Source organism: Trichosurus vulpecula, chromosome 9 (genome assembly GCF_011100635.1).
Source record: "Trichosurus vulpecula isolate mTriVul1 chromosome 9, mTriVul1.pri, whole genome shotgun sequence".
NCBI lineage: Eukaryota > Metazoa > Chordata > Mammalia > Diprotodontia > Phalangeridae > Trichosurus > Trichosurus vulpecula.
Genome location: NC_050581.1, coordinates 155,486,420 through 155,505,946, shown reverse-complemented (window position 1 = coordinate 155,505,946; position 19,527 = coordinate 155,486,420).

Below are 19,527 nucleotides of genomic sequence, written 5' to 3'. Positions count from 1 at the left end.
AAATAGGATCAAGTGATTTGCCCAGGGCCACACAGCTAGTAAGTGTCTGAGAATGGATTTGAACTCAGGTCTTCCTGACTCCAGGCACAGTATTCTATCCACTGAGCTACCTAGCTGCATTCCCATTTCTACTGAGTTATCAGTCAACAGTACCAGTATAAAATCTAGTTAAAACTGTCTTTAGATGGCCACATGTTGATTGACTGCTCAGTCAACCAATGACATTAGTGAAAAGAGGAAGCAGTAGTTTTTTCCACCTCTATTTATATGTACCCTCTCACTTTGATAGCAGAAAATTCTTACGTATGTCCCTGAGTGCCATAAAACCAGGGCCGGGAATGATCTAATTTATTCTTTAGAGTGTATTTGCCAGTGCAGGAAGAGGGTAGTTGGAATTTACTAACATCAGGTCGTTATTACTCAAAATAGGACAAAGCAAACATCTGGCAGTTTTCCCGCAAACTGGATATGTTTAGGCAGTCAAGGTAAAGAAATGCACATTAAAAAATGCACTTTAGGAGATGAATTATCCATTCAGTTGTCTATCCTGACAAAACTCATGCTACAGAGTAAGCATTATTTCAATTTGGAGATGTGCGTTGTGTTACAGCAAGAAAAAACCCATCAAAGGAAAAGTCTTCAGGCCATGGTAAACTGGAGGACGGCAGAGGAAAGTTGTCTCACATAAATAAATTGGCTGAAAAGGATAGAGAAGAGGAAAAGTCAGTGAATAAATAGGGGAAGGGAGGTTCATCTAAGATGTGTGGGAGTGAGAGACTTGAAGGGAAGCAGGAGCCATATTTCTCTCACAGAAAAACACCCAAGAGAAGTAAAGGAACTGGGGAAAAAGGAAATAAAAACACATCAAAACAAAAAATTAGCCAAGCAAAGATGAGCACTGATATAATTTTAAAATATATCAAAATGAATAAGCTAAAGTATCAGGAGAAAGAACTATAATGTAAGGGGGAGAGTGAGGAAATTGGGGAGAATATACAATATTTAGGTACTTCATACTTTGTGAGTATTATATGTAATAAGAAACTGGAACTGACCAATGAGAGCCCAGTTCTCAGCAGTACATACAATGTGTTCTGCCTGACATCATCTCCGTGTGGACCTCATGGATGCATAGGCATTATTCCCTATATACCATGTAAAGAAAAGCCTTTCAATTAGGAGTAGAAACTGAGTAGAAATCCTTAAAATAGATATTAACCCGATGATTCAGCCCTTGTTTCTTCTCAAGAGGTACATAAAGAAGAGGGTCATGGTGGACCTCCTCAGGGTGGGACAGGGGCCTCATGCTCTCACTCATCTGAAGTCACCATGAAGTCAAGTGGACACGACTCTGATGTTTCTGGAATAGGCAGTAGAGATAGCGACCCATCTCCCCACTTAGACCAACCTGTATTCTGTGAATACATATGGTTCTGCTTTTTACCTTTTTGCATTTGGTTGTTATCATTCTTAAAGGAAGAAATATCAGGCTAGGTTATGACCTTATGAGCTGAAAACGTTTAAGAGATATAAGAAATGACAAGCAGGATGATTTCAGAAAAACCTGGAAAGACTTACATGAACTGATGCAAAGTGAAGTGAGGAGAACATTATACACAATAAAAGCAATATTGTAAAGATGATCAACCATGAATGACTTAGCTCTTCTCAGCAATACAATGACTCAAGTCAATCCCAAAGGACTCATGATGAACCATACTATCTGCCTCCAGAGAAAGAACTGATATTGTTTGAATACAGACTGAAGCATGCTATTTTCACTTTCATTCTTTTTCATTTGAGTCTTCTTATACAAAATAACTAATATGTAAAAGTTTTACATAATTGCGCATGTATAACCTATATCTGATTGCCACTTCAGGGAAGGGGGAGGGAAGATAGGGAGGGAGGTATAGAATTTGGAACTCAGAATTTTTAAAAATGTTTAAAATTGTTTCAGCATGTAATTAGGGAATATATATATATATATATATATATATATATATATAATTTTTAAAAGAAAGTTTAGGAGAGTGAGTCATTAGAGTCTGAAAGCTCAAGTCCATCCTAGATGTTCTGTATATCCAAGTCCGATGAGGAGCAAAATTCTGAACTTGCCCGACCAAACACAAAAATGTATAGAAGGCAGCTGAGAGAGAGACAGTGCTTCATCCACCAGCTCGCCATATTTGGGAGTAAACTTGGAGGGGTGACCGCTATGTGGAAACTGCTTTAAGTTTGAGCCCACTTTAACCAGGGGCCAATGCATAGGGGATAATGTGCCCCTGGGTGCTAGGAGGAAATATTTGCACTTCTATTCTTGCTATGTCTTCTCAATAAATTTTTTTAAAAAACTAATCAACATTAATTGCTTAAGTGATATATGACTGCTAATCACTGTATATTGATATCGGGTAGAACACATCAGAATGCTAGCTTGAGCTAATAGCATTAGATGGGAATCATCCCAACCCCTTGGGGTACCCCTAGAAAAATAAAGGAGAGACGTAGCCTTGCTCTACTATGCTCAACTCATCGGTGTGAATAGGAGTAAGGATAACAATCTCCAGAGTTTATACTGACTACAAAGTCATTTTGATTTTTTTCATGGAGCTATGTCTAATCTCCCCTGAACCAGACTGAGGATGGGGACAACCTTTTACTCATGTTTATAGTCACCCCAGCATTTGGCAAGACTTAAACATGCAGTACATGCTCAGGAACATTGTATTGACAATGACAAGTAATAGAAGATATTGAAATCTTTGATTTAGCTATTATTTTAGATCAGTATTTCCCAAATTCATTTGGCTCTGGAACACTTTGGGACCTAAAATATGAAATGTTAAATTCTAGTCCCAAGAACTGAGGGGATCCTTGGATTCATTTTAAAACCTAAATAGCTTCTAAAGGCCAAGGACCTGAATTTGAATCCTGGCTCTCCCACTTATTAGCTTTTGGGTAACATTTCTCTTCTATGGGCCTCAGTATCCTCACCTGCAAAATGAGGAGGTTGGACCAGATGACTTATAAGGAAACTTCCACCTCCAGATCTATGATCATGTAATCCTTCTTACTACCTTCTCTCTCTCCACTACTTACTAACCTTATGAAGAAAACCTCTCTGAGCCTCAGTTCTCTCATCTTTAAAATGAAGGGCTTACCAAAGGGCTGTAAAAATGTGCATACCCTTTGACCCAGCAATACCACTTCTAGGGGCTGAAAGAGATCATACAAATGGGAAAAGGACCCATATGTACAAAAATATTTACAGCAGCTCTTTTTGTGGTGGCAAAGAATTGTAAATCAAGTTGATGCCTATCAATTGGGGAATGGCTGAACAAGTTGTGGTATATGAATGTAATGGAATACCATTGTGCTATAAGAAATGAGAAGCAGACAGACTTCTTAATAACCTGGAAAGACTTATATGAACTGATGCTGAGTGAGGGGAGCAGCACCAGGAGACCATTATACACAATTACAAACACCTTGCATCTGTGATGACTAACTCTGATAGACTTGGCTCTTCTCAGCAATGCAAAGTTCTAAGACAACCCCAAAAGACTCATGATGGAAAAAGCTATCCTTATCCAGAGAAAGAATTATGGAGTCTGAGTGCAGATTGAAGCAAACTGTTTGCTCTCTCTTTTTTTGTTGTTTTGTTTTGTTTCTTCTTTCTTATGGTTCATCCCATTGATTATAATTCTTCTTTGCAACTTGATTATTGTGAAAATATGTTTAACATGAAGGTATATGTAGAACCTACATTGGATTATATGCCATCATATTGGGTGGAGAGCAGGGAGGAGAGGGAGGGGGAGAAAATTTGGAACTCAAAAATGTGTGGGACTGAGTGTTGTAAACTAAAAATAAATAAATTCCAAATAAAAAAATTGGAAAAAAACTAAATAAACTGGAAACAAAATAAAAACCCATAGAAGTGAAAAAAAAATAAAATGAAGGGCTGAGAACCTTAGACAATCCTAGGGTTCCTTCCAGTTCTAAATATATGCTATAGTGAGATAAAAGGGAATCAGGGAAAACTTGGAACAAAAGAAATTTTCATACTGAATAAAATTCGCTTATTATTATTTTTGATGTATGGAATATTTATAGTATCACAGAAACCCCACCTAATCTACCATCAGGAACAAGAAGGTTCCATGGGACTTTCTTTAGGAAATTTTGGTCTAGGTGATTTTCCCTTGCCTGCTCATTTTCTGCATTGATATTTTGTACAGCATAAACAATCTAAAAAGGAAAACAATCATGTGCTCATTGTAAAATCTTTAGGAATTTTTTAGAGTGTTGTCTTTTTCATGTTTTGGAGTAATCGAGCAGGGTCTGATCAAATAGGCTTTAATAAATGTACAAATAAACATCAATCTGTGTGGGAGGCCATGAAGATGTTCTCATTCACTGTTCAATTTTGCAGGAAGCTGGAAATTAAAGTGCTTTATAGTTTATGAAACACTGATATCCATTATCTCTTTATTGCTGAGGTTTCCTGATTAAGGAAATATCCAGGGGAGGTTTTGTTTTTGTTGTGTTTTCATCGGTTGAAAGCAAGAGGGATGGCTCCTAGAGCATTTACCAAAATGGTTGTTTTCTTTTCCCATTTTTCTCACCTTCCCCTAGTGAGTTTAAAAAAGAATTTAGGCCTTGAAGATCTTGAGGTTATCAGCAGCCTGATTGTTTGTGTTTGGTTTGCATAGTTCCTGCAGAGGAATGCCTAAAGCCAAACAGGAGATTTTTTTAATATTACAAATATTTTCACTAATAATAGATCTTGTAAATCTCCTTCATTTCTCTTAACCTAATTTTGAAATCTATTGTCATATTTTAATTAGGAAAATGCAAAGGTGTATACGTGCATTAGTACTTTCAAGATCTCATTTCTTTAGTATAAGTATTCCTTCCACTAATGTAGATTGTGACCCCTCCTGGTCTTAGTAGTTGCTATAGGTGAAAAAACTCATCACCTGGGTAATGATCCATCCTTATGCTGGGCCTCATACTGGGCCTATACTCAAAGCCCTTCTAGCTTGGTGGGACCTACCAAGGTTCTTGGCTTACAAGAATAGGCTTTGAGAATCTAGGCTCATTATATTCAATCCATGATGAAGCATAAAAGTATGAACTTAGTGGAAGATAGAAATAAACTCAGTTTACACATTTTAAATGACATAGAATTGCCCTATGTGACCATGGAAAAGTTAACTTAATTTCCCTATACCTCAGTTTCTTCACCTGTAAAATGAATGGGTTGGATTAAGAACTTCCAAGGTTCCTTGGAGATCAATTTCAGGAATCCATACAAGGTACCATTAACATCCAAGTTTGCAAGTCCTTCTTTCCTTTCCTTCGATGTTGTCGTATTAAAACAACATTTCTTGACTCTTTTGCTCTTTCCCGATCCTTTGCCATGCTTCCACAGCTTCACGCTTGGAACTGAGACTCAGGCAGGGAAAAAGGAGCCACACCCCAAATCCAAACCAGACGGCTTAAGACAGTTTGTGGGCTTCCTGTGGTTTATAATCTGGCTGGTTTTTCTCTCTCTCTCTAAGAGACGAATGTACACTGAGCATACAGCTATCCCAGAACCCTGCTCATATTTACTGAATGAAATCATGTTTATGCTGACTTCAAGGATGGCTTATTGAAAGACTAAACATTATTATTTTTTTTAAATACCCACAACATCCATAGAAAATTCTAAGAGAGTCACTAGATGGCCAAAAATGGTCCTCTAAGCCTTGTTCTTAAAAGAAAAGCCAAAAGTCCCTATCCTGGTACCAGAGAAGTGATGATGAAATATGCTTACTTACTTCCTCTCAATAGAGAGGTAAGGAACAATGGGTATAGAATATTTCATAAACCACCAGGCATACTCATTTTGTTAGTCACTTTTGCTTAATGATTGTGTTTTTCTGTCTTAAAAGGGAGGATTTGATAGGAAGGGGGTGGGATATGTTTGGAACTGATGGGGCTTAATATGTAAAAGTCACCAATAAACCTAAAAGAAAAGAGAAATAAAGAAAAGAAAGAACACTATATGTTTGAGCAAATAAAGCATTGGACTTGAATCAAAAGTCCTGGGTTCTAGACAAATCTACTACTACATGGCTGTGTGAACCTCTGTTCCCTCATCAATAAAATAAAAAGATTGCAACAGAGAAACTCTGTGATCCCTTCCAATACTAAATCCTATGATCCTATGTACCTCCTCCGTAATTTGAGAGGGTCTTTATGAATATGTATGTACATATATGTATATATATATATATGTCATAATACTGTTCATGAACTCTGATAACCATATTTAATTTTTCATTAATGATACAGAGAATGTGAAGGCAAGGTACTCTTACCCATTCTCAATAATTTCGGGTAATGGCAAACCCTTGTGGAGAGAAACTATTAGATTTTAAATCTGAGGACTGGAGTGGGGAATTGTGTGGCCATATACAAGTCACCTATGGGCTTCAAATTCTTCATCTTTAGAATAACAAGGTTGGACTAGATGTCCTTTGAGGCCCATTCACCTTCTAGATCTATGATTCTCTCCTTCCATATCACCTCTGTTCTGACTTGACTTTCCTTCCTTTCCAGTCTGATTCTAGTTGAACTATGTACCCATCTTCCATTCTGGAATCCTTTGTCCTGCCACTGAATGTGCTCTTCAACCCTGAATCATCCCCACCATCCACTTGCCTTTCTCTTCCCAAGCTGCTAAATACAATTAGAGAAAATTCCAAAACCGCACTAGATGAGGAAGAGATTATTTTTGTCTGATCTCATCTCAACCCTCTGTGCTACATGGGAGTCCTCTTTATTCCTCCTTTATTCATTCTCCATTATGCTTTCCACAATAATTATTTAAATCTTCTTTCTCAAGTTCTCAATGCTATTTCCTAATGTCCTCACCCAGCCTCCTACTTTACTGAGAAAACTGAGGTCCTCTGTTATGACTTGCCTCATTTCTATCCCATACCTCAAAACCCTTCTAACGTCTTCACTTACCTTCTCCTTTGCCTCACTTTGAGGCAAATCCTCTACCATCAATCTTTCCCTCCCATATTAAATCTTTCTACCTATCTAATGACTCCTTTTCAGATACTCACAATGTCTCATCTATCAAACTTGTTTCACTTGATTCTGTCATCCGATCAATTTGTAGTTCTGTTTGATTTCTCATTGCCACATTCCTAGAGAAAAAAGAGAAACCTGGCACAATTTGTATTATTATGCACTGATGTAAAATGAAATGAAAAAGACAGAACAATTTGTGCAATAATATATAAGGGGGAAACTTTGAAGGACTTCAGAAGTATGATCAATCCAATAACCAATGATACCTTCAGAAGACTAATAATAAAGCTTGCCTCCCACCTCTTGGCCAACGGACTAGAGGTAGAGACGGAGGCATTTATTTTCAAAAATAACCAGTATGTCCATTTGTTTTGGTTGACCATACGTATTTATTACAAAAGAGTACTTCTATTTGAGGGAGATGAAATTAGTGGGTAGCAGTAGAAATACAAAAAAGGCATCAATAAAACATTTCAAAATACATGAAGAAAAGTCTAGAACAGGACACAAATAAGGAAACTTTATCACTGATGTATTACATTTACTATTATACACTTTAAAAATAAACTACTTTTTAAAAGTTTGTAATTTCACATGCAGTCTTCTTTTTTGTTCTTATGGATGTTAAAACATTCATAGTTGTTGAACCTGTTGTTTCATTATCAAAACTAAATATTGAGTAAAAAAAGAAAAGTTTATACTCCCAAAAAATAATAATTCAGGGTAATAAAGGAAAAGGATTACCTAAAATCAAAGGTAATTGACCAAGTATGTAAATCAGACAACAATCCATAGCTGTTATTAATCACTTTATTTTAATTACTAATTAAGCTTCACTGGACAAATTTATAAGGGCAGAAATCAATGTTCATATAAAGACTCAAAAAAGTCTAACACTGTGGAAAATATTGAAATCACATTTATGTAGGAGAAAAAAGGAATCATCGGGCAGAGAAAATCATTTCCTTCAGCAACACAAAACCACTGTGTGGTTGAAAATATTCCTTCAACAGGAGGAAACCCAAAAGCTTCTAGAATGATGTAGGAAAAAAAACCATGATTAGTTTAGAGTTAGAAAACCTGGCTTCAAATCTCAGCTATGGCAACTTCGGGAGGGGTGGTAACCCCTGGGCAAGTCATCTTACCCCTCTGAGCCTGTTTTCCCTTCTATAAAATGGGAACATTCCTACTTCTACTCCCTATCTCATAGAGTTTTTGTAAGGGGAACATTTTATAAACCCTAAAGCCCTAGAGGAATGTGGCATCTTGGAATGGCAGAATTTGTACGTTATTAGAACTGGGTATGGATCAGTTCCTCTTCAAAAAAAGAATTAACTGTAGTTTGGTAAATAGGAGATAGCCACTGATAAAGCTGGATTATAGAGGGACTGGACTATTTACCTCTGCTAGTGAGGCCATGTAACATTCCTATCTCACATGTTCCAGATTTCCTTAGAAGCTTTACTCTGGAAGTGGGCATACTGGTATTGACCTTCTGACAGTGAACATTCACAAGGACGAGTTCATAAGGGGAAGCTCAATATGGGACGTCAGAGTCAATAGAACTACCTAAACCTTACCTAAAATACAGAATCCAGGGGCAGATACACAAGAAACATGGGAAATATAGTGTTGTCTGTGAACTTTAGCCATACGGGGGTATGAAGATCTACAGAAGTATCCTTGCAATTGCTCCTTGTTAAAAATCCCCCTTCTTGAAGAGTTTTCAAAGATTAATCCAGATCCACCTGTTCTGTCCACCTTAGGCTCTCCTCCTTGCTTAAGTCTCAATGTCTCTCTTAAGTATTAACATGTGTTAAAATGTCTCTTTCTTCTTCCCACAAGATTGATTCCCTAAGAGTGGCATCATAAAATTGAATCTAAGCCATACTGCAGATCCCATGATGCCTTGGCTTTCATCCTGTTGGTGCCCACTAAATAACAGAGGGTGATGAGTGTCCTTGAAACCTTATAAGAGCAAATTAATTAAAATCAATGAATGAATTAATGACTACATCACAGGTTAAACCCCAAAGTATACTTGGTCATTTGGGGTCACTGGGGAACCAGCTTAAAGCATTTCTCTTCCATCCCTAAGCCTCCAGGTATTTGCACAGAGGTGAGAAAGAAACTGTGTAGCAAGTTGAGAGTTCATTACCATCTGCTGTTCCATTTTCAGAGCAAAAGCACACACTTTACACCCTCAGAATGCTGCCTGGGATGCTCTTCTTATGTTTAATAATACCAGTAGTGAGGAATTAGAAAAGCTCTCAGCATTCTCACATCTCTTTGTCATTGATTGGTTGACATCTCAACCACTATCAGACCAACCAGAGGCAGGATAACAACCAATTAAAATTATCGCTGGCTAGCCTGATGTTAATTAGCAGTCCAACTATCCAATAAGACTGGTGGGAGTAGGGAGAGGAGACAGTCTTAGGTTGTATATTTTTAAGAGCCCTACGATTATTTGTGGGACCTCCTTATTGTGAAATTCCTGCATGAGACCCTCCTGTAGTTCAGCAAAAGAAACTGTTCCTTCCTTTCCAAGGTGAGACACTGAATGAGGCAACAGATTTCATCTTCCAGGAAATTACAAAATTCAGTGAGAAAATTTCAGTCATGGGGAGAGAACATGGGCAGAAAGATAATAGATCCAGACTTTTCCATGCTCCCCATCAGCACCCCAAGGCTCTTGGATATACACTTGGACCACCTGGGTCAAGAAAAGTAGCCATAAGGGGCAGAGTGCATATGGTTTTTGGTTTGTTTGTTTGTGGGGGTGTATTATTTGTTGGATTTTTTCTTGGTGGGGGTCTGGGAGTAGGTAGTAGATTGTTCCTGTATGCATAACGCGTGGTGTGTGTGTGTGTGTGTGTGTGTGTGTGTGTGTGTGTGTGTGTGTAATTTCAGACTATTAAAGCTTAAAACTGCAACAAGACTTTGGGGACATTCTGTATGTATTTTACATAGACTGAGAAAAATAGAGACAGAAAAAGGATTCAATTTTTGTTCTAAACAAGTATAAACCCCAAGAACAGCCTTTCCATTATAGCTATCTCAGTCTTCTCCCACCCCCCAAAGCCCCAAAATTAGAGGAGACAGAAAATTAATCATTTTCCCTACTCCCTTATACCCTGCATTAGGGAGCTAAAGCGAACGTGATAAGACCCACAGATGGGAGGATGGAGAGTGCCAACAGGAGGTCCAACTATGGAGGTGAGAAGCCATGGGAGAACTAGGGACCAAATGCTCTTGCACAACTAAGTTCCACTACACAAGCAGCATCATGTGTGAGTGGTGTCTGTGTATGGTTCAAGTCCAGGCTATTCTACTAATTAGCCTTGTGACTCTGAACATCTATGCCTCCTCTTAGGCTTCATTTCTTCACCCACAGGATTGGTTGTGAGGGAGGTGCAAATGTAAAAGTGCTATGCAAATGAGAATTAATCTATTTTACTGGCATTACTTCAGGCTTGCCAACCAGTATTCAACCCTCCCTATCTCTTCCCCAGGGTACCAGCTAGGCCAAGAAAGGTTGACCCTTGGGGTCCCCAAATCAAAGTTACACCCCTACAACAGAGCCATTTCATATCTAAATCTGGCAGAAAGTGGGGCAGTGGGGGTTCCTGTGAGCTGGAATGCCAGGGATAGGAAGACCCTATCTTATCAGACTTTCCTAGTGTCTTAAAAAGGGCCTCTTTTCTAAATGTCAACTCTGAATAATGCTATCTTTTTAATGGTACTCTCAGAAATGGGCCAGACAAAGCAACATAAACATTAGTTAGGCTAAGGCAGTTTATAAAAACTGTAACAGCCACCTCCATGGTCCTCAAAACCTGATTGGTTTTGCAGACAAAATATTTGCCATTGTCACTATTATAGGTTTCTAGAGACCCACTCCCCTCAAGCTCCCTGACTAACCCAACCTTATAAATATTCAGGATAGCTGCTTACTTGTTATTTGAGGATATGATGAGGCTCCGTCTTCTCACAATTATCTCCCTTCTGGGCCCACTATAGTATTGACCTCCCAACCCATTGGGTCTGAGATGATTGCCATTGATCATTTGTGCTATGACATTGACTCCAAATGGTCCCTGTAGTCTGAAGAGAATCCAGTTTATACCTTTTGAAGGTTGACTAAATGAAATGGGACTAATTAAAAAAAGAAGACTGAGGGGGAGCATGATCACTGTCTTTAAGTTGGCAAAAGGCTGTCATGCAGAAGAAGAATTCAGGATGTTTTTTTCCTGGTTGTTCCCAGAGGCCAGAACTAGTAGCAAAGAATAGAAGCTACATACAGAGATTTAAATTCAATGTCAGGAAAAACTTCCCATCAATTAGAGCTGCCCAAGTGTGGAATCTGCTGCTTCAAGAGAGAATGGCTGCCTCTGATCAGTAATTGCTTCTTCAAGCTCAATCACTGATGATCCAGTTTTCCCTTGAAGATATCCCACCCAGGGAAACTAATTAATACTCAGCCAACTCCACTTTTGATGGTTCTAATTATTAGCAAGCTTTTCTTTATACCAAGCCTGACTTTGCCTCTCTGAATGTTCCACCCATTGCTTTCCATTCAGTTCTTTACAGCCAGCCAAAACAAGTCTAAACCCTCTGTCACATGATGGTCTGCAAACCCTTCAAGACAACTATATTGCCTTCTCCTCCTGGTATTCTCTCTTCAAGGTAAGTGATAGCCTCAGTTCCTTAAATGAATCTTCATAAAGCATATTCTTCAGTCCCTTTACTATCCTCATCAAAATACCAAGGTTATCAATATCCCTAAAAGGTAACACTCAGAACTGGATGCAATACTCTGGATGTAATCACTGCTCTTTCAGAGGGGTTTAAATTTCATAGGCAACCTACTTGGTGATGATTCTGTACCCTATAAATCTGAGAGCTATATAGGCATAATCACTTATCCATATAAGCAAGCGGTGGGTTAATCTTAGTCTAAGCAAGTTGGCGCTCTCCTCATTCCAATCCACTCCAAACCTTACTTTCTTTTTCAATTCTAAACCAAAATCAACACAGCCTTTCTGAGGAATTGTGGAATTGGCCCTAACAGGATAAAACATCTGGGAAGTGAAACAAACAGATGTGGATTACCATAAGAACCCACCAATCCCTCTCTGTTTTTAATTTGTTTGGTTTGTTTGTCCAGTAACACTCTATGTGCTTGGATGGGCTGTGTCCCTTGTTCTCACATCACTGCAGTCTAAGGTACAAATAAGAAAATCCTGGCTGGGCCCTGGATGGTTCTCAGAGCCTCAGAGGAAAGAGGCTAGGCCCAAGACAATCTTGAGGGGACTGGACCTCAGGGTAACTTCTGTAGTTACTCAGAAGATACAAAATCTTCAACCTTCCAGCTGCTACAGCTCTTAGGTAACTGCTAAGCTGTGGGAGATATCCTAGAAAGACTATTAATGCATTTTAAACATCCAACCTGTTGGTTATTAGTTAGAGAACTTACTTAGGAATTGGTACACCAAATTGATGTACACAAACACAATATTAGTCATAGATGCTTTTGTCCCTTCAGAGTATGTTTGTTTTCTACATTTGCCTACTCCTTAATCATTCATCAGAACACTGAAGGTTAAATTGCTACCCTAAGTCCTAAGGTTTCTCAAGCCTGAACCACAGCTTTAGAAGAGCAGCCATTGGATAGATGGACTAACCTCATCCCTGCCTTCTCTGCGGGGCCTATGGGATGAGAAAAACAAGTGGGTTTTCCATTGGGATGGCTCTCTTCCCTGTTGCAGACTAAAGCTTGCTTATTGACACATTGCTGATGTGCCTAAGGGGTTCACCCAGTTTTGAAGCCAAGAGCCCATTGCTGGTAGATACCAACAACCATCTATTTATTTGTGCTAAAAAGTTGGCTGGTCACCAGTAAGCACTGAGCATTGTGCTGTCCAAAGATGAAACCACAATGACATCTTTATTCTGTCATCTATTTTTTCCTTCAACTTAGTTTTTTCAGCTAAGAAATTTGTATTTTTTGCAACATCTGGGTCAGATTATAAACTTTTCCTTTAAAATATAGATATATTTAGATATATAGATATGGACATAATATGGATAGAATACCAGGCCTGGAGTCAGGAAGACTCATCTTCCTGAGTTCTAATCTGGCCTCAGACACTTACTAGCTATGTGACCCTGAGCAAGTCACTTACCCCTGTTTGCCTCAGTTTCCTCATCTATAAAATGAGCTGGAGAAGGAAAAGGCAGACCACTCTAATCTCTTTGCCAAGAAAATCTCAAACAGGGTCAGGAAGAGTTGGACAGGACTGAAAATGACTGAATAACAACAACAAAAAATAAGCTTTTTGTCCCTATAGTTTGTCAGAGGGCAGAAGTAGCGGAAATAGGTGGAAGAAGTTGCAGCAGTAAATTAATACTCAATGTAAAGGAGTTATCCCTAGTGATGAGAGCTGTGTGAAAGTGGAATAAGGTACTATGAGAGGTAATAGGATTTCAGCTCACTGGAGATCTTCAAGAGAAGGATAAAAAGCTATTTGTTGGCAATAGAGAAGGGATTTTCAATCTGATATAGGTTGGATTAGTGGACTTTGAAGCACTTTTATCCCTGAGATTTGACAAATCTGTACTTCTAGAACTTTACCTTTTGTGTGTGCTCAATGCAAAACATTGAACCTATCAATGGAACTATAGCTTTAACCTAGACAGCAGGCATCCCTGCTCTCTTGCAAACAAATTAGAAATCAACAAAACATTATGCATGGCTTCCAAGGAAAGGAGATGAGCCAAGATCATAGAACAGGAGGAAGTAGTAGAACCAAGCTTTTTTTCCACAACTATTCCACAAAGACCTAGAAAACATCCCAGACTGAGTCCTGTTTGGGTAATCCAAGGAAAAATCACAGTGAATCATTTTTCCAGCCCAGGTGAGCCAAAGGAGATATGGGTCTGCAGACATGGGACTGGTTCTCTAGCTAAGAGGGTGCCTTGTGGAACATTCCAGCAAATTTTGAATTTGGGTCTAGAGCTATGCACTAGGGCAAGAAGAATTGTCAAGATTATGCTTGGAGGGCCTGATGCTAAGGAAGAAAAAGGAAGGTGTTCTAACTGACACTTCTGTTGCTTATGCTACAGAGATGGGAAACAGATCCAATGACGACCAAGTCAAAGGAATGACAAATAAAAGAAAATGTAAGGTATCTCATAAAAAAACTGAACTGGAAAATAGATCAAGAAGAGGTCATTTAATTATCATGACCAGAAAAATACCAGAAAGCTTAGACATATTTTGAGAAATCATGAAAGAAAATTTCCTAGATGTCTTAGAACCAGAATGCAAAGTGAAAATAGAATCTGCCAGTTACCTCCTTTAAGAGATCCCCAAATGAAAATTCTTAGACACCTCATATCCAAAATCAAGAACTTCTGGATCTGTAGGGGGCAGGAGGGGTTCCAGACTTGTTTTCACCAGGTATGGGGATCTCCTGGGATCCAATGGTACAGGTGAGTAACTTTTCCACAAAATGCAGTCTTAGAGAGTGAGTGGGACACTGAGAGACTAAGTGATTTACCCAGGATCATATGGTGTCAGAGGTTGGACTCAAAGTCAGGACTTCCTGACTCCAAGGTTGGCCCTTTTCCCATCATACCCAATGACCTAAGTCACAGAATTTAGAGCTGGCAAGTATGATAGAGCTGATCTAGTCCAATCCCCTTGTTTTAGAAATGAGAAAGTTGAGGACCAGTGAACTGATTAATAAAAATAATAACTTACATTTATTTGGCCCCTTAAGCTTTTTAAAAATGTTTTGGTGACATTTTCTCATTTGAAATGCTTTGTCTTTACAAAGGTCAAAAATTCTTTGATAACACGGTCTTCAGAAATCCAAGCAGAGCTCTGCCACTTGGCTGGGGGTGAACAGAATTCTATCTCCTGAAGCCTGTCTTTTGGTTCTACTCTGCAGCAAATAGTAAAAGGACAGTCTCCAGGGATATCAGTAATGGTATGGCTGATAAATGACCTCAATCGGTTATGTGATAAAAGTCAAGCAGCAAGAATCAATTTCCTAAGTGAAAACTTGGAAAGAAAATGATGTGTGAATGAAAGAGTGTGGACTATGAAGAAATCAGAGCTGAAGGGGTTAGATAATGACTGGGTTTAGAGACCTCAGAGAGGCAAATGGATTCTGAAACTAAAAGTGAAACATATTGAGGGGAAAAGTGCTTTTCTAATGGACCTGAACCTGGGGCTTAACCATGGAGACCACGAATTCAAGTATTATCCTACTTATTCCAACCATTCATTTCAGCCATCCACCCACCAGTTCCGAGTGCAGAGTCCTATTGCTCCCCCAGTCTTCTTAAATGCTAATGATCTTTTCAGTTCAAGAGGATGAAAACCATTTTGGAGATAAACTAGAAAGAAAACACATAGTGTGATTTTGTTTTTCTTGGTTGTTGTACAAAATAAACACAGCACTCCTAGTTAAGATGGTGGTACAAAAGGCTCCTTCACAAATAAGCCAGAAATTATCTTTTTAAAAGGGACCAGATCAAACAATGATCAAAGAGTCCAAAGATGAAATTGGTAAATCCCTCCATTCACTCCATATCTGCACAAAGAGAGAGAAGCTCCAAATGACAGCAGAGGTGTTCTGCCAAAAGTAAAGCCTGCATGACCTCAGGCTTTTTTGGCAGAACATGAAGAAGAGCCTTGACAAGGAGACCCTTGGGGGGGGGAGAAAGGAGGGAGAATGGATGCCTACAACAAGGCCTGGACTGGGGACAATTGGCACAGAGAACTGATTAGGGACACTGAAGCCTACCCACTCTCTGAATAAAAGCCCATCAGGGTAGGTGGAAGCCAGTGGCAGGAGTTCAAGAAATCAAGATCAAGACCGAATGGGTCCTGACCCCCCCACCTAAGAACCTAGTGGGAGGTGGAGCCTAGAACTAGCATAAAAACTCAAACTGGGAACTAATGTTGGAGACAGAAAAAAAAAACACCCAATGCCATGAAGAAATAGTTTGGGTTGAGATGCCCAAGACATGAATCCAGAAGAAAGAAAGTAACTCTACCACAATGTTATGTAAGGCCTCAGGAAAGAAAAATGGCTTGGCCACAAGGCCTGAAAGAGTAACTAGAAGAAAGTGATCAAGAGATGAGAAATGGAATTATAAGCGAAAGAAGTACTCACAAAGAATGAATTGAAGATTAAACACCATAGAACAGAAGGTAGAAAGCTACCCAAGTCTGTACTTCCTGGAAATTACAATACAGTTTGCAATAATAATTATAACCAAATGAAGCCAATGACTCCATGAGGCAACCAAAAAATTAGAACAAAATCTAAACATTGATAAAATAGAGGAAATTATAAGGTATTTGCTATCAGAAACAACTGACCAGAAAAACTGGTCAAGGCAAAAGGCTGCATGATTTGGATTCCTTTATCACTGTCACAGCAGTATCCCGGAGCAGCAGTGACTATCTGCAGTGGCTGCATCAAGAGCCTGAGGACAGATTAGATGTGATGGGGAAGAGAAGTTTCAATTTTCTACAAGGAACCCAGCAAAACAAAACAAAACAAAATTTTTCAAAAACCTCTATACCATATCCAAGGAGATCAGAGTAGGAACTTAAGCAACAGTATCTCTAAGAGCTATGAGGTACACTCTTTGCCACACCTGCTATAAACTTTAGCCCATTTTCCATTGGATTCTATATTATATTTGTGGGAGGGTATGTCATTGAGTTGGATGAGATGGGGATGCTTTATGCCAATTATATTACTGTAGTAAATACTTCCAAAAATTGATGAAGCCTGATTAATTGCTATCAACAAATAATCCAAGAGGAAGCATACTGACGGGGGCTCATGACATTAGACATTAGAAAAAGCCCCCTAATGCTTCAGCATTAATCTTCAGCTTCATCCTCAGTTTCTTCACAATGTCCTCCTTTGACCAAAATCAGGAGGGAGAGGAAACTGAGGCTGAGGCTGAAGCTGAGATGTTCTTCTTCCTCCCTAAGTGATTCCTTTGCAGGGGCTTAGCTGAAGATGTTCACCATTAAGCTCCTAGAGCAGGGATGGGGAAATCTGAGGCCTCGAGGCCACATGTGGCCCTCTAGGTCCTCAAGTGCAGCCCTTTGATTCCAAACTTCACAGAACAAATCAGTTTGGATACAGGCAAAGGGCCACACTTGAGGACCATATAGATAAAAGGGATTTCAGAAATCATCTGATCCCACTGCCTCATGTAAAAGAGGTCTTATGCAATCCTTTCAATGAGAGCTGATTTAATTTGCCTGCAATTCAGAACCTCATTCCAGTATCTTTATCTTGGGGTACAGTATCTGCCAACTATTTGTCTCTCATTAGTTCTAGTCCCCACCTACTGGTCACTCTTATCCCTTGCAGATCCAGTATTTTTTTTTATTCCCTCAAACCACAGTGTTATAGTTAAGCAAATAACTTGATTACATTAGGGAAAACATATAATAATATAAAGGAAATAAATGAGTAGGGAGCGCTCTTTCCACCCATATTCCACCAAAGTCATTAAATCTTACTCCAGTCCACTAGGGAATATTATAAGTATAGTCCTCCTTACCCTAGCTCCAAAAAGTCAGGTCTTGGCCCCGCATTCACCTTAGAGGAACTGGAAATTATGGGAGTAGTCACTTGCTCATCGCCACAGGAATAGAGTGTCTTTAGGACTGAGAAGCCAGGCTGCTAATAGAAGAATTCTAATCTGGCACAGAGGTGCAATCTACCACAAGTCTTGCTGGTCACTTCAAGTCTGAAAATTAGATATCAGCAGGATCAAAGGCACTTCCCAATGCTACAGTAGTACAATAACATCCATACCCAATTGCCAAGCTCAGCAGGAAGGGACAAAAAAAATCTCAGTCTCAAAAACCACGTTAACTCCACATCCTTTTATTTTTCTTCTTTTTGCTACTCCTTACCCGGAGTGATGTATATATGCATCTCATGCTCTGTCCCCTGGGAAGTCATTTTCGTGACCTTCTCCTAATGAATGTATTCTTTCCTCCAAGTCATTCCAGGAAATCGAGTTCAGAAAGGTAAGGTACCTGTCTATGCAGACACAAACCCTTCTATGGGATGCTAGTCTCTTATAATTATTTTACAGAGGGTCAACTGAAGCCAAGAAAGGTTGCAAGTAGCAGGCCTGAGAAAAATTCAGTTCCCTTGCCACTTCACTGGAGCTGAAGCCACCACCCAATGACAAGAATGCCAAGAGCCTATTAGAATGCTATGTCATGGTTCATTGTCAGCTTTTTGGTCCAGTTTTATCTACTTTCCATTTGCCTATGAACTGATTTCTCCTGGATCTAGGCTAGAATCTCTCAAGTCCTAGGTCAAGCCTGCACAACCTGTGGCCCATGGGCCACTTATGGCCCGTGGGTGCACCAAAGGACTTCTGGCAGCCTGCAAAAAATGTAGACGGTGTTTTCCTCTACATTTTCCCCCTCTGCCCAAAGTCTTTTGGCATACGGCAGGTTGTGCAGGCCTGTACCAGACTCATGCTTATACAGACTATAGAGGGAGGCATTAAGATACATGGTAAAATTAGCATGAAAAGGTTTTGAATAGATCTTCTCTATGGTCCCTTTTAGCTCCATTGTTCTATTATTCTACTCGTGAAGTGGAAAAGCTTCTTCCAAGCCTGTAAACCTAGCCATATCTGATAAGATCCATTTTTTAAGAAATGAAGTTGTGTCCTGGTATCTGCTGCCCTCTGGTGGCTATGTTTATATTCAAAGGCATGAAGATCAGCCATGAGTCTTCCCTTAATCACCTCAATAGCCCTAGCCACTATACCTAAGATATCACCGCTTCCTACCCAAAAAAAAAACCAGTCCTCCATGATCTTTAAACTTCTCCTGGAAGAATATCTCTCCCAATCCTTTAAACACTAAATGTACTCACTGTCCCATCCTCTCAGCCAATAAACTAACCAACCCATCATGTCCTCTCAGGTCGCATTAGCATTTTAACCAAAGCATTCAATGTCTTCACTAAAGTAAAAAAAGGAAAATGAGAAAATTTCCTCCTTTTGCTCAAATTAGAGACTCAAACTTACCACCCTGGAATCTCCCCCGCCCCCATCCAAGTTCTTTTGTCCTCACCCCAAAAGCAATCACTTCACTGGAGTTAATCATGGAAAAATTGGAGAAAGTGAAAGGAACAATGTGGAGGAGGCTACGAGACACAGGGTGGCTTTCCTCAAGGGACACACCATTGTCAATGATTCATTCTTATTCTGCAGAGGGATGTGTGTCCCCAGGTACAGATACCACTCTCAGAGCAACCTAGATGCTATCAGAGAACAAACTGTTCAGTTAGTGTGTGCCAGCCAGGTAAGATGTCATGGTGGTGTAGTAGGTAGAGGGCTTGACTTGGGTCAAGA